This window comes from Engraulis encrasicolus, chromosome 3 (genome assembly GCF_034702125.1).
Source record: "Engraulis encrasicolus isolate BLACKSEA-1 chromosome 3, IST_EnEncr_1.0, whole genome shotgun sequence".
Taxonomy (NCBI): Eukaryota; Metazoa; Chordata; class Actinopteri; order Clupeiformes; family Engraulidae; genus Engraulis; species Engraulis encrasicolus.
In genome coordinates, this window is record NC_085859.1 from 58936273 (window position 1) to 58950253 (window position 13981).

A 13981-nucleotide genomic window follows, 5' to 3' on the forward strand; every position below is an offset into this window, starting at 1 on the left:
ACAAGATTTACTGCAAATCCCAGCACCCATTGAAAAGTTGTGGCCTAAACAAAAGGTAGGCCGTCTTGAAAGATTGCCAACTTCAAAGTCAGCTATCTTGAAAGCACTGGCCTCACAATTTTACATGGCTTATTTACTTATTACAGAGTGTTATCACACAAGGTTTAGTGTAAATACAAGCATCCATTCAAAAGTTATGACAAACAAACTGTCGGTTATGTTGAAAGATGCCTGGCTCTCAAATCGGCCATCTTGAATGTCGGCCATCTTGAAAGTGTTGGCTTCCAAAATTAAATCAGTTCATGTACATATTATAGACCAGGGGTACTCAATTAAAAGTCCCCGAGGGCCAGTTTTTCAAAATTCCTCCCATTAAAGGGCGAACACGAGCCAAGAACAATTTAAAGAACACTAAGAACAATTTAAAAGTTGGGCTATTTTTGCACCATCTTTTCAAATGGTGCATGTACAAAACCCACATAGCTGAGTTCCGACTTGCTATCATACAGCAATATACTCCCAACAGAAATACCACAGAGCACAAAAATAACACAGAAATACCTTTCAGAAATATATAGTGGCAATTTGCCTAACCAACTGTACCATAAGCTATTAATATCATTACCAGCGGTGATAGAATTATGTTCCATCTGGGAGAATAAATTGCCAGATTACATTATTTTATTTTAAAACACGGATCTACAGTTTTAATTATTTCCCAATAATTTTTAATTATTGGGAAATGGGCTTGCTAGCCTATGGAATGTAGAACTTTCCTATAATGAATATCTGTCAACATCAAGGACATTAGAAATATTATTGATGATGTTTGGGACCTCCTATGGCTTGTTAGTGGTTCAACAAAAAAAAGTCACTTTTTAGAAATCGTTTTTTTTCCCCTTAGGCTATATCTAATCTGCCGAACTACGAGTGCGCACAACCAGAGCTCTTCAGCGTTGACGTCAACTTGTATGCGGCGTTTGGACTTCCGGTTCGATGGCGATTTTTTACATTGCAAAACGCCATAGAGATTCAGGTTTGGCAAAAATATAAGTTGCACGGCAACAACGAACATTAGCGTGTCCCCGCATCCCTTTCTCATTAGTGGAACGGATCGTATCATCATGTTGGTGTATTCACATGTTAAATCATGACGATTATAATTCAATATTGCTAACCCCTTTCTGATCATTAAAACTTCCGAACTACATACTTTCCTTTGGTTGCCATGGGTACATCCCTCCGCACGTACATGCCGTTAGATACAGGTGTAGCAACCCAATGTAAGTAGGCTGCCGGATGTGAGTGCCCGGATATCCGCCCGAGTATTTCCATGCATTTGCATTCATTTCCACCATCAGGAATGCTTTGCGGTACCACAGCTGCCCGATGTGAGTCGCGCTGTGTCGCCTGACTATCCCTTCTATAATATGATTGTAGCCTACCGTAACAACTCGGCCCCCGCCACAAATATCCACTACACCACCACGTGTCCTCTGGTGTTGTGACCGTTTTAGGATATTTTTCATATCTAATACTTGCACATTAAGAGTGACAATTGCATCATGGATGTTTTAACGAGATGTGCGAATGCAGTCATGTTGAATTTATGGTCATGTCATGAAGAACGTGCATCACATTATTTAAACAGCTCACAGTTATCCTGAGTGCCCGTGTCTTTTTGGAGATCGGAGGCTTGATGAGCAAAGAGATGGCAGAGAAATTAGTTGTGCGCGCGCACACACATCTGCTCAATATCCACCGGACACGAAGTTACTGGGTCCAATATTTCAGCGTCCCGTTTGATTCTGTACAGACACTTATACGTTTACGTAGCACAATCAAATGAATATGCTATGTCTTAATTATAGGATGTAGTCTCCAATGTGCCTAGTTTCGCGTGTTGTTGGCATCACCAAATAATCTGCGGCATAACTGTCATGGAATATGTATGTTACGTAATACGTATCCCTGCGTTGTGTCTGAAGGTTAGCTGACGTCACCACGGTGTACGTAAGGCAGTTGAATACATGTAGTGATGGTGAGCACTTCAGTAAAAGTTGGCTGACACAACGGGATCCAAAGTGTGGACATTCCTTCTTATTTACTTTTATTACATGGTGTCAGAAACGTTTTCGGACCTACGATGCCGAAGTTCAACCCACCCGACAGTTTTTGCTTCGAAAGACCCGCTGAATGGAGTGACTGGAAGAAACGCTTCATGCGCTACCGGACGGCTACGAAGCTAGACAAAGAAGAGCAGGTGATTCAGGTTAGCACCCTCATCTATGCCCTGGGTGGGGAAGCAGAGAACATATACGGATCGTTTACTTTCGACAATGTGGATGATTGTGATACTTTTGACATAGTTCTGGGCAAGTTCGATGCATACTTCATACCCAAACGTAACGTAATTCACGAGAGAGCCCGCTTTCATCAGCGAATACAAAGCGCGGGGGAGAAGGCAGAGGCATATATTCGCGCCCTTTATGAACTCTCTGAGCACTGCGAATTCGGACCTAATCGTGATGAAAACATTAGAGACCGGCTAGTGGTGGGCATCAGGGATAAAGAGCTCTCCCGAAAACTACAGCTCATGGAAGATCTCACATTAGAAATGGCAGTGCAGGAGGTCAGACAAGAGGAGGAGGTGAAAGCTCAAGTTAGCTTGCAAGGTGGCGAAGCAGCGTGCTCCGTAGAGGAGGTCGCACGGGGGCTCAGAAAGTTCAAAATGGAGTCGCGTGTACAGCGCAACGACACTGAACAACAGACCAGACACTACGATCGCGGCAATACTTGCGGTAGGTGTGGGAAAATGATGCACAAGAGGAAAGAGCTTTGCCCAGCAGTTAAGTCCACATGCCATAAATGTAACAGAGCTGGACACTGGGAAAGAATGTGCAAAAGTAAGGTGGTAAACGAAGTCTGCGAGCACGAAGATGATGACGATGAAGCTTACAGTGTAGCCCACTTTCTAGGCTCAGTTAAGAGCACAACGTCAAGTAGCAGCAAACAGTGGACTGTCAAGCTGAACATACACAATACACCAGTTAGCTTCAAGATAGACACTGGCGCAGATGTGTGCATTATGAGTTAAGAGACGTTTAATACGCTCAAAGGGGTGACACAACTTCACCCTTCAAGGGCCATGCTCTGTAGCCCAGGAGGCAAACTGAACTGCATCGGCCAATTTACAGCGAGCACTGTGCACAAACGCAGACGGCACTCATTCGCTGTGTATGTTGTGAGGGGAGAGAGTGTGAGCAACCTTCTGAGCAGAGAGACAGCACAGGCAATGAAGCTCGTTAAAAGAATACATGAAGTCAGCAGTGCAAGGGGAGAGCTTGGTTTGCTGAGAACACAGCCAGTGCGAATTGAGCTTCAAGATGATGCAAAACCCTATGCCGTCCACACTGCACGCAGAGTCCCCATCCCCCTCATGAAGAGGGTGAAACAAGAGCTTGACAGGATGGAGGCCACAGGCGTCATAGAAAAGGTGACTGTGCCCACGGAGTGGTGCGCCCCTATGGTGCCCGCTCCCAAGAAATCAGGCCAGATGCGCATCTGTGTCGACCTGAGAAAGTTAAACAAAAATGTTAAGAGGGAGAGGTTCATTCTGCCAACAGCTGAAGAGATCACAGCAGAGCTGAGTGGGTCCACTGTGTTCTCCTCACTGGACGCCGCGTCAGGGTTCTGGCAAATACCACTGGACGAGGGAAGCCAGCGACTCACCACGTTCATCACGCCTTTTGCCAGGTACTGTTTCAAGCGCCTTCCCTTTGGGATATCCAGTGCCCCAGAAATATTCCAAAGAAAGATGGTGGAGACCCTGGAAGGCCTACCGGGCACTGCAGTGTTTATGGACGACATAATAGTGCATGGGGAAAACATGGCAGAGCACGACGACCGCCTTCAGAAAGTGCTGGAGCGCCTGGAGACAGCAGGGCTCATGCTGAATATGGAAAAGTGTGCACTGAGGCAGCAAAGACTACACTTCCTGGGCCACGAAATAGATGCAGAGGGCACACGACCGGACCCAGCCAAGGTGTCTGCAATTAATAAGTTAGAACCGCCAAGCAACGTTGCCGAGCTAAAAAGAGTGTTGGGCATGGTAAACTACTTGGGGAAATATATCCCCAACCTGGCCTCAGTGGGACAGCCCCTGTACGAACTTTTGAAATCAAAGTCCTCCTGGACTTGGGGTCCAGCGCAGCAGACAGCGTTCCAGCGCATCAAAGAGCTCCTTACGACCCCACCTACCCTGGCGTTCTATGATGTTGACAAACCCACAGCTGTCTCGGCAGACGCAAGCAGTTACGGCATCGGGGGTGTACTAATGCAACAGCACAGTGAAGGGTGGAAGCCAGTTGCCTACTGCTCACGACGTCTCGGCGAGGCAGAAACCAGGTACGCCCAGATCGAAAAAGAATGCCTGGCGAGCGTCTGGGCCTGTGAACGGTTTGGGAAGTACTTACAAGGCCTAGAGGGGTTTAGGTTAATCACAGACCACAAACCTCTCGTCCCACTGATGAACTCTAAAGACCTGGATACCGTCCCCATTCGCTGCCAGAGGCTACTAATGCGACTGATGAGGTTCAATCCCACCGCCGAGTACGCACCAGGGAAAACCCTCGTCATGTCGGACACTCTATCCAGGAGTCCTATTGGTGGCACACCAGAGGCGGGCGACATGAATACAGATGTCGAATGCTACGTGGCATCCATCATCGACAACATGCCAGCCACAGATCGGAGAATGGACCAAATCAGAGCCGCCACCGCTGCAGACGACACGCTACAAGTCGTGGCCCGATACATACAGTCGGGGTGGCCCGATCACGCGAGCCAGGCTCACCCCACTGTCAGCGAGTACTACTCTATGAGAGGTGAACTGTCAGTCTACCAGGGCCTAGTGGTCAGAGGCAATAGGATAGTAATTCCGGAGAAACTAAGAGCTGACATAATAGAACGCATCCACGACGGTCATCAGGGGTTGACTAAATGCCGTGACAGAGCGAACGCCTCCGTCTGGTGGCCGGGCATCTCAGCCAAAATCAAAGAGAGAGTCCTGAACTGCGACCATTGCAGAGAGCATCGCAGGGCCCAGTCAAGGGAGCCCCTGGTGTCCACGCCTCTTCCAGACAGGCCATGGAAAAGAATAGGAATTGACTTGTGTGAACACAACAAACAGAGCTACCTTGTCATTTCTGATTACTATTCCAGATTTATCGAAATCCTGCACATGCCCACCACCACCAGCTCCCAGGTAGCCACAAAATTGAAAGGCACCTTTGCCCGTTATGGCATAGCAGATGAAGTGATCAGCGACAATGGGCCCCAATTTTCTAGTGAGGAGTTCAAAGACTTGGCTCGAGAACTAGACTTCACACATGTCACATCCAGCCCACATCACCCTCAGGGGAACGGGCACGCTGAAAGAGCAGTGCAAATTGCAAAAAGCATCCTGAAACAAAAAGACCCCGTCTTAGCCCTGATGTGTTACAGAGCCACTCCATGCAGTAGCACAGGGGTGAGCCCAGCCGAACTCCTGATGGGTCGTAAGATCCGCACCACATTGCCATCCATAGACCGAAACCTGCAGCCCAAGTGGCCCAGCAAGCAGGTAGTTGCAGCCAAAGACGCAGCGGAGAAAAAGAAACAAGCACACTACTACAACCAGCGCCATGGCGTGAGAGATCTCCCGCCACTACGACCGGGGGACCGTGTCCTCACTAGACTGGACAGCCAGAAGTCTTGGACCACCCCAGCCTCGGTGGCCGCGGAGACCGTCACACCACGGTCATACATCATCGAGACGGACCAGGGAGCAACACATCGGCGCAACCGTCGCCACCTTCAGGTGGTACCCGTTGCAGAGTCACCAGCGTCGGGTGCACAGAGCCCTGCACCAGAGCGCCAGCCGGCGAGTCCAGCACAGCCTGTGGACTCTTCTGCGGCCGGCAGTGTCGGCACTGCTACTGAAGGCCCGATACTGACCAGGTCGGGCAGAGCGAGCAGGCCGGTCCAGAGACTGGACTTGTGAATGGTAATTTCAAAAAAAAAAAAAAGAGGGGGAGAAGTGGTAAGGTGAAAAGAGTTCAAGAATTAACCTGAAAAGAGTTCCAGAATGTACTGAATATGATTCCCTGTGTACATGTGAAAAGAGTTCCAGAATGTACACTGATTAATGTGATTCCCTGTGTGTATGTGAAAAGAGTTCCAGAATGTACACTGATTAATGTGATTTCCTGTGTATATGTGAAAAGAGTTCCAGATTGTACACTGATTAATGTGATTCCCTGTGTGTATGTGAAAAGAGTTCCAGAATGTACACTGATTAATGTGATTTCATGTGTATATGTGAAAAGAGTTCCAGAATGACGTAACAATAGCGCCGAAAATGGCAGCCTTGTTTTTCGCTCCTCATCTTTCTGATATATTTTTGATAATATTACTATGTATATACCTTTTTTTTCTACGACAAACAAGTGGCCTCATTCAGTATGACAGAGAGACACTACTGGACATAAACTACTCGCTGTCAGCTCATGTGGAGCCGGAGTTTCTTAACTGGGATACTGCGCTCACTCCGGACGCATCTTTCCCATTGTTGCCATGGAAGAGACGCCGCCGCCGGCGCCGTCCAAGAGGTAGGAGAGCCGGTGTGTTAGTGCGACTGAGACGGCGAGCAAATCGACCACCGCTCCCAAGCATACTCTTAGCCAACGTTCAATCTTTGGACAATAAGATGTGTGAGCTGCATGCAAGAATCTCTTTTCAGAGAGAAATCAGAGACTGTAACATCATCTGTCTCACAGAGACGTGGTTATCTGAAGATGCGCCAGACCATGCCATTTCTCCCTCTGGCTTCTCTGTGTTCCGGACCGACAGGTCGAAAGAGCTGTCGGGCAAAGTCAGGGGTGGAGGGGTGTGTTTTATGGTTAACGGTGCTTGGTGTGACAGTGAGAGTATCCACGTAATCAAAACCTTTTGTTCTCCAGACATTGAATATCTTACCATTCTATGCCGGCCATTCTGGTTACCAAGAGAATTTACAGCTGTTGTAGCAACCGCAGTATACATTCCACCGCAAGCGGATGCAAAGCTCGCGCTAAAGGAACTGTACGCGACTATCAGCAAAATTGAGAACTTACTGTACATCCAGAGGCTGCCTTTATCGTCGCAGGCGACTTTAACCACGCTTCTCTGAGAAAGATACTGCCCAAATACTTCCAGCATATAGATGTAAACACACGTGGAAATAGCATATTAGATCACTGCTATACTCCCTTCCGCGATGGGTACAAGCCCCTCCTCCGCGCACCGTTTGGCAAATCGGATCATTCCTCAATCCTGCTCCTTCCAGCTTACAAGCAGAAACTAAAACAGAGCCCACCCACTGTCAAAACAGTTAGCTGCTGGTCTGATGAATCAGATAGTGCACTGCAAGGCTGCTTTGAATGCACTGATTGGGACATGTTCCGTGAAGCATCTAATGGGGATATAAATGAATACACAGAGACAGTCACTGGATTCATTCAGAAGTGTGTTGAAGACATTGTTCCATCAAAAACTGTCAAAATGTATCCAAATCAAAAACCATGGATAAATAACGACGTTAAATCTGCTCTAAGAGCCCGGGATAGTGCATTTGCCTCTGGAAACAAAGAGCTGGAGAAAAAAGCCAGATATGACCTGCGAAAAACAATCAAAGCAGCAAAAAGAGAATATAGGCATAAGATTGAGGAACAGCTGGAAGGGAATGACTCAAGAAATATGTGGCAGGGACTGCACATGATTTCAGATCTGAAGGGGAAAAAATCCAACATCCAAGTCTCTCATCCCTCACTTGCAGACGAGCTGAACCAGTTCTATACACGTTTTGAGGTCAACACCAAACCTCCAGTAAGAGCCCCCTCCTTTTCTCACTTCTCTGACCCAGGCCTAATGCTCACAGTGTCTGATGTGCAGAAATCCTTCAAACAAGTCAACATTCGGAAAGCAGCAGGACCTGATGGGATTCCAGGCCGTGTAATCAAAGTGTGTTCAGAGCAACTGGCTGGTGTGTTTACAGACATCTTCAACTTCTCCCTGTCCATGTGTGTGGTGCCAAGCAGCTTTAAGTCATCTATCATTGTTCCAGTGCCTAAGAAAAAACAAATCACCAGCTTGAACGATTGGCGACCTGTAGCCCTCACCCCCATCGTGAGTAAATGTTTTGAAAGGCTTGTGAAGAACATCATCTGCGAAATGATTCCACCTACGCTTGACTGTCACCAGTTTGCCTACAGACAGAACAGATCAACTGATGATGCCATCACCAGCGCACTGCACACCTCCCTAACACACCTGGAGAAAAAAGACACCTATGTAAGGATGCTGTTTGTGGACTACAGTTCAGCCTTTAACACCATTGTCCCCAGCATACTCGACGACAAACTCAGGAGTCTAGGAATTCACAGTGGCCTTTGCAGCTGGATACTAGACTTCAGCCTGATGCATAGTCATACTGTGCTGACTTGGGGTACAGCATGGACGTACTGTCTGCGGGTTGTGTATTTCTCATAGTCGTCCTGTGTGCGCATGCAGGAAAGGGCGGTGTTTTTTTCCCCGCTGAGAATTTAATGACGTCAATTCACCTCCGTGACAACAGGGGGCGAACTAACTCATTCAGTTGAGCCCAGTCCCTAGAATGAATCACAAAGCTAACCAGCTGGCTATCTAAAACGTAATATTCCACTAGTAGCCTACTTCTAAAAGTTGGGGCATAGGCTAATTAGATGGTACAACATCAGTTTCTTTTTGGTCAAGTATTACATGAGATTAAATGCAAGACAAACGCCGTTTTAAAAGACAATAGACAGCATGAATGGCCATTCACACCTGGGGCCTAGTAGTAGCTAGCCAGCTAAATCAGTCATTACAAACTCAAAGCTAGTTGACTAGCCACCTGAAACGTAATTCTACCACTACCAAAGAGGCTTCTTGCTATTAATTTAAAAAGTTGTGGCGTAATTAGACATGAATGATAGCATACAAGATTCTCTCTTTATTCATGTTTTACAGTTCAGGTGGTTAAAATGCCAAACAAAATCCGTTTTTAAATACAATAGATACATCTAATGGCCATATTCACAGCTAGCTTAGCAACTGTCAGCCAAACCCATTCAAACTACAGGACATTAGCGAACCCTGTTTTAGAAGCTAGCTGCCACACTACAAATCAACAAAGAGGCTTCTTGCTATTAATTTAAAAAGTTGTGGCGTAATTAGACATGAATGATAGCATACAATATTCTGTCTTTATTCATGTTTTACAGTTCAGGTGGTTAAAATGCCAAACAAAAGCCGTTTTTAAATACAATAGATACATCTAATGGCCATATTCACAGCTAGCTTAGCAACTGTCAGCCAAACCCATTCAAACTCTACAGGACATTAGCGAACCCTGTTTTAATGAGCTAGCTACAAACGAACAAAGAGGCTTCTTTTGCTACCACACTACAAACATATCATTTTCATGATGGCCTTTTATGGATATTTCTAATTGATTTTTTGGAAGTTGTACTACTGAAATAAAACACAGTTTCTCTTCTCCCTGTCAAGTAAACTCCAGTGATTTCCTGCCAAGTCAACTGCATGGTGTTTTTCCTTTTCCTTCAAACCTCCGCGGTAGGGTAGAAGAATAGAACACCACTGACCTATCAGGGCTGAGTTCCCCCCCGGACTGCCGTAAGCGCATTGACCAATCACCGTCTTCAAGCATAGCTCAGCTCACGGACATTTCAGCCTGGGAGAAACATGCGTGCACTGCAGCCAGGGGTCGTTTTGTCGCTGCACAGGGGGGCGTGGTGGCTGCTTTTCTGTGCAGAACCTCCGTGCACGCGCGACTCTGAATCCCCCTTTCCTTTCAGCACGGATACAGGTGGTGAGAATGGGCTCCATCACATCATCCTCCTTGACCATCAGCACGGGAGCTCCACAAGGTTGCGTTCTGAGCCCTCTCCTCTACTCTCTATATACGCATGACTGTGTGGCTATACACAACAACAACACCATCATCAAGTTTGCAGATGATACCACTGTTATCGGTTTAATCTCAAACAATGATGAAACAGCCTACAGGGAAGAAATAAACAACCTCATGGAGTGGTGTAGAGGAAACAACTTGTCTCTGAATGTGTCCAAGACAAAAGAATTAATAGTTGACTTCAGGAGGAAAGAACACCAGTTTGAAACCATTAACATCAACGGTGAGACAGTGGAGAGGGTGAGAGACTTTAAATTCCTTGGCGTTACCATCTCAGAGGACCTCACCTGGGACAGTCACACACAGCGCATTGTTAAAAAAAGCCAGCAACGTCTGTACCACCTCAGACGATTGAGGAAGTTTGGGATGAGACCCAAGATCCTGAGGTCGTTTTACAGAGGCACCATCGAGAGCATACTGACAGGGACCATTACTGCATGGTATGGGAACTGCTCTCAAGCCAACAGGAGAGCTCTACAGAGGGTTGTGCGTACAGCTCAGAATATATGCGGCTGTGACTTACCCTCCATACTGGAGCTATTTGAGGGAAGGAGCATCAGGAAGGCAAAGAAAATCTTGGCTGATCCTAGTCACCCCAACCATGGACTGTTTACTATGTTACCATCTGGGAAACGGTACAGAAGCCTGAAATCTCATACTACCAGACTCCAAAGTAGTTTCTTCCACCAAGCAATAAGATTACTGAATTCATGCTGAAGACAACAAGGCACTTTCTTTGCACTTTTTTCCACCCCCCCCCCCTCTTTTTTATTTTTATTTTTAAAATCTTTTTGAGGACACAAGAAAAACACAACAATTTTTACTCTTTATAGGCTTCAAACCTATAATAAGACGTAATAAACTAATCTTGAATCTTGAATCTTGAATCTTGAGAATGTACACCAATGAATATGATTGTGTTGCTTACTGTTAACAGAAGAAAGTTTTAGCAGCATGTTCTCCAAGGCTACGGTAAAGTAACAATGGGAGATAAATTCAGTATCATTTAATACACTGCAGTCTGCGTTTAGACACTGCAACAGTTATGTTTGGTTAAACATCAGTAAGTGTTACTTTTCATTAAAGTCCTGTTTAAATTCTTAAGTTACACAGTAAATGGGATAGCATCTATAAATGTGACGCCCAAGGTTAATACTGTAAAAGAACTTTAAAAGGGGGAGATGTCATGGAATATGTATGTTACGTAATACGTATCCCTGCGTTGTGTCTGAAGGTTAGCTGACGTCACCACGGTGTACGTAAGGCAGTTGAATACATGTAGTGATGGTGAGCAGCACTTCAGGAAAAGTTGGCTGACACAACGGAATCCAAAGTGTGGACATTCCTTGTTATTCACATTTATTACAATAACTTAATATAATATAGGCTAATTTAATAATATGCGGCATAACTTTTCGAGTGCTAGGCCTACATTTAGACCGGGTCGTCCCTTCAATAATATTAGAGTGTCCCGTAACAACTCGGTCTCGGCCCCCGCCGCAAGTATCCTCCACCACGAAGGTCCTCTGATGTTGTGACCGTTTTAGGATATTTTCATATAATACAGAAGTAAGAGCGTGCGCGCGCGCCTCTGACTGTATAGACACGGAGGGAGAATGACTCCAATATTTATATTCAGCGCCCAGTTTAATTATGCACTGGTACTTTTAAATGTAGGCTACGTGGCACAATCAAATGAGTAGGCTATGTCTAAATGTCTGGCTTTGTTGTTTCGGCATCACCAATAATAATGGCACAATAAGCGGCATGGTTTCGCGTGTTGTTTTTGCACCACCAAATAATAGGCCTAACTACACAATATGCGGCATAGCTGCTGTTTTCTAACTCAGAGAGAAGGCTATGCCCAGATATTATTTTAACTGGTAGGATATCCTGATGTTATGTTTCACTAATGTAAGGAGTAAAACTCAGAAACTTCCCGAGTGCTAGCTACATTTAGACTGGGTAAATTTTAGGCTATAGTCTTGTGCAAAACTTTTTATTTAACATTGCGAATGGGCAGGATGATTTGCTTAGACACGCACGTGCTTCAGAGCAGCTAGAACTGTGCAAGGTGACTGCTGCAGTTTTCAGCTCAGTCCTCCTGGATAATAAAAACAAAATAATGCCGACGAGAAAGTCACGCCGTTATCTTCTGATGGATTCCCTTTGGGTGCCCGGTTGAGACGGTTTAATTTTCACACCCAAATCAATTCGGTTTTAAGTTATAATTTCATTTTATTTATTGTTTTATTATTTTGATGTTGGTCACCGGGCCGATTCTTTTGATTTGGGAGATCAAGGAACTCTCTGGTGTCGCCGAAACGGCGATGTGCTGTGGGCTCTTTACGCACGGCACCTATGTCCCTTCCATCTTCAGTCAGACTCAAATCGGACCGAAATCAAGTAGCTGAGGTTAAACCGTCGTAAATACACGACCGAAATCGAGTAGCTGAGGTAAAATAGACGTAAATACTCGGGCGGATATCCGGGCACTCACATCCGGCAGCCTACTTACATTGGGTTGCTACAACTGGCGCCGCTTCTGTAGTCGCCAAAAGGTTCCGGGTTTAGCATATGGACGCAACATCGTATTTATGTCGAAGTTTGACACAAAATGATCAACCATGTCATACCTACAGCCTATTTTTAACACCCTCGACAGTTTGCGGGGGTTCGCTAAGCGCATGCTTGCACTCGGAGCTTATTTGAAATTTACCTCTATTCATTCCCAATGGAGGCCGGAAGCCGATACGAACCAGGAAGTCCTTAAATGCTAACATGAAAGACTACAATCTACTACATGCTTCCGCGTTACTGAAGAACTCNATTGGGAGGGAAAGTGGAAAACAGCGATCCTAGCGGTTACGTTCCAAACACCAGGGTGATCCTATTGAAACTCCCATAGACAAGTTTTTAAAAAAAATCCCACAAAGATATGACTTGGAACTATAACACCAGACACATTTTTCAGCGTACACAATAGCATGAACTACTACCTGTGAAAATCTCAAGTCATTTTTTGCCCTTTTAAGAAAAATAGAAATTGTGCCAATCTGGTCGGAAACGGACTACAGCTCCCAGCATGCTGTGCTTCGCGCCTCGTTGACAACACAGAGAAACAAATGAACGCGAACGAACGCAAGTTCTTTGCATATCTTCACATTCTTGTAATCCTATGAGTTCCACATTGTCTTCTTATTACACATATATACACGCGATCATTTTGGTATGGTTTTAAATTCTCTAGTAGATATGATGGCTTCTGTGGTGACGAGTAACCACCTCTCTGGCTCATGTTTGGCTATGCTAATTTGGCTATGCTAATTACATGGAGTAAACAAGCCACACATGCCAGTCAGTGTAGTTCTGTATTAGCTTTTTAAAGATTATTAAAATCAGCTCAGATCAGTGAAAAACCGAACATTTTACTACCTGGTTCGATAAAACGGGCCAACATGCCCCTAATTGGGAGGGAAAGTGGAAAACAGCGATCCTAGCGGTTACGTTCCAAACACCAGGGTGATCCTATTGAAACTCCCATAGACAAGTTTTTAAAAAAATCCCACAAAGATATGACTTGGAACTATAACACCAGACACATTTTTCAGCGTACACAATAGCATGAACTACTACCTGTGAAAATCTTAAGTCATTTTTTGCCCTTTTAAGAAAAATACAAATTGTGCCAATCTGGTCGGAAACGGACTACAGCTCCCAGCATGCTGTGCTTCGCGCCTCGTTGACAACACAGAGAAACAAATGAACGCGAACGAACGCAAGTTCTTCGCATATCTTCACATTCTTGTAATCCTATGAGTTCCACATTGTCTTCTTATTACACATATATACACGCGATCATTTTGGTATGGTTTTAAATTCTCTAGTAGATATGATGGCTTCTGTGGTGACGAGTAACCACCTCTCTGGCTCATGTTTGGCTATGCTAAT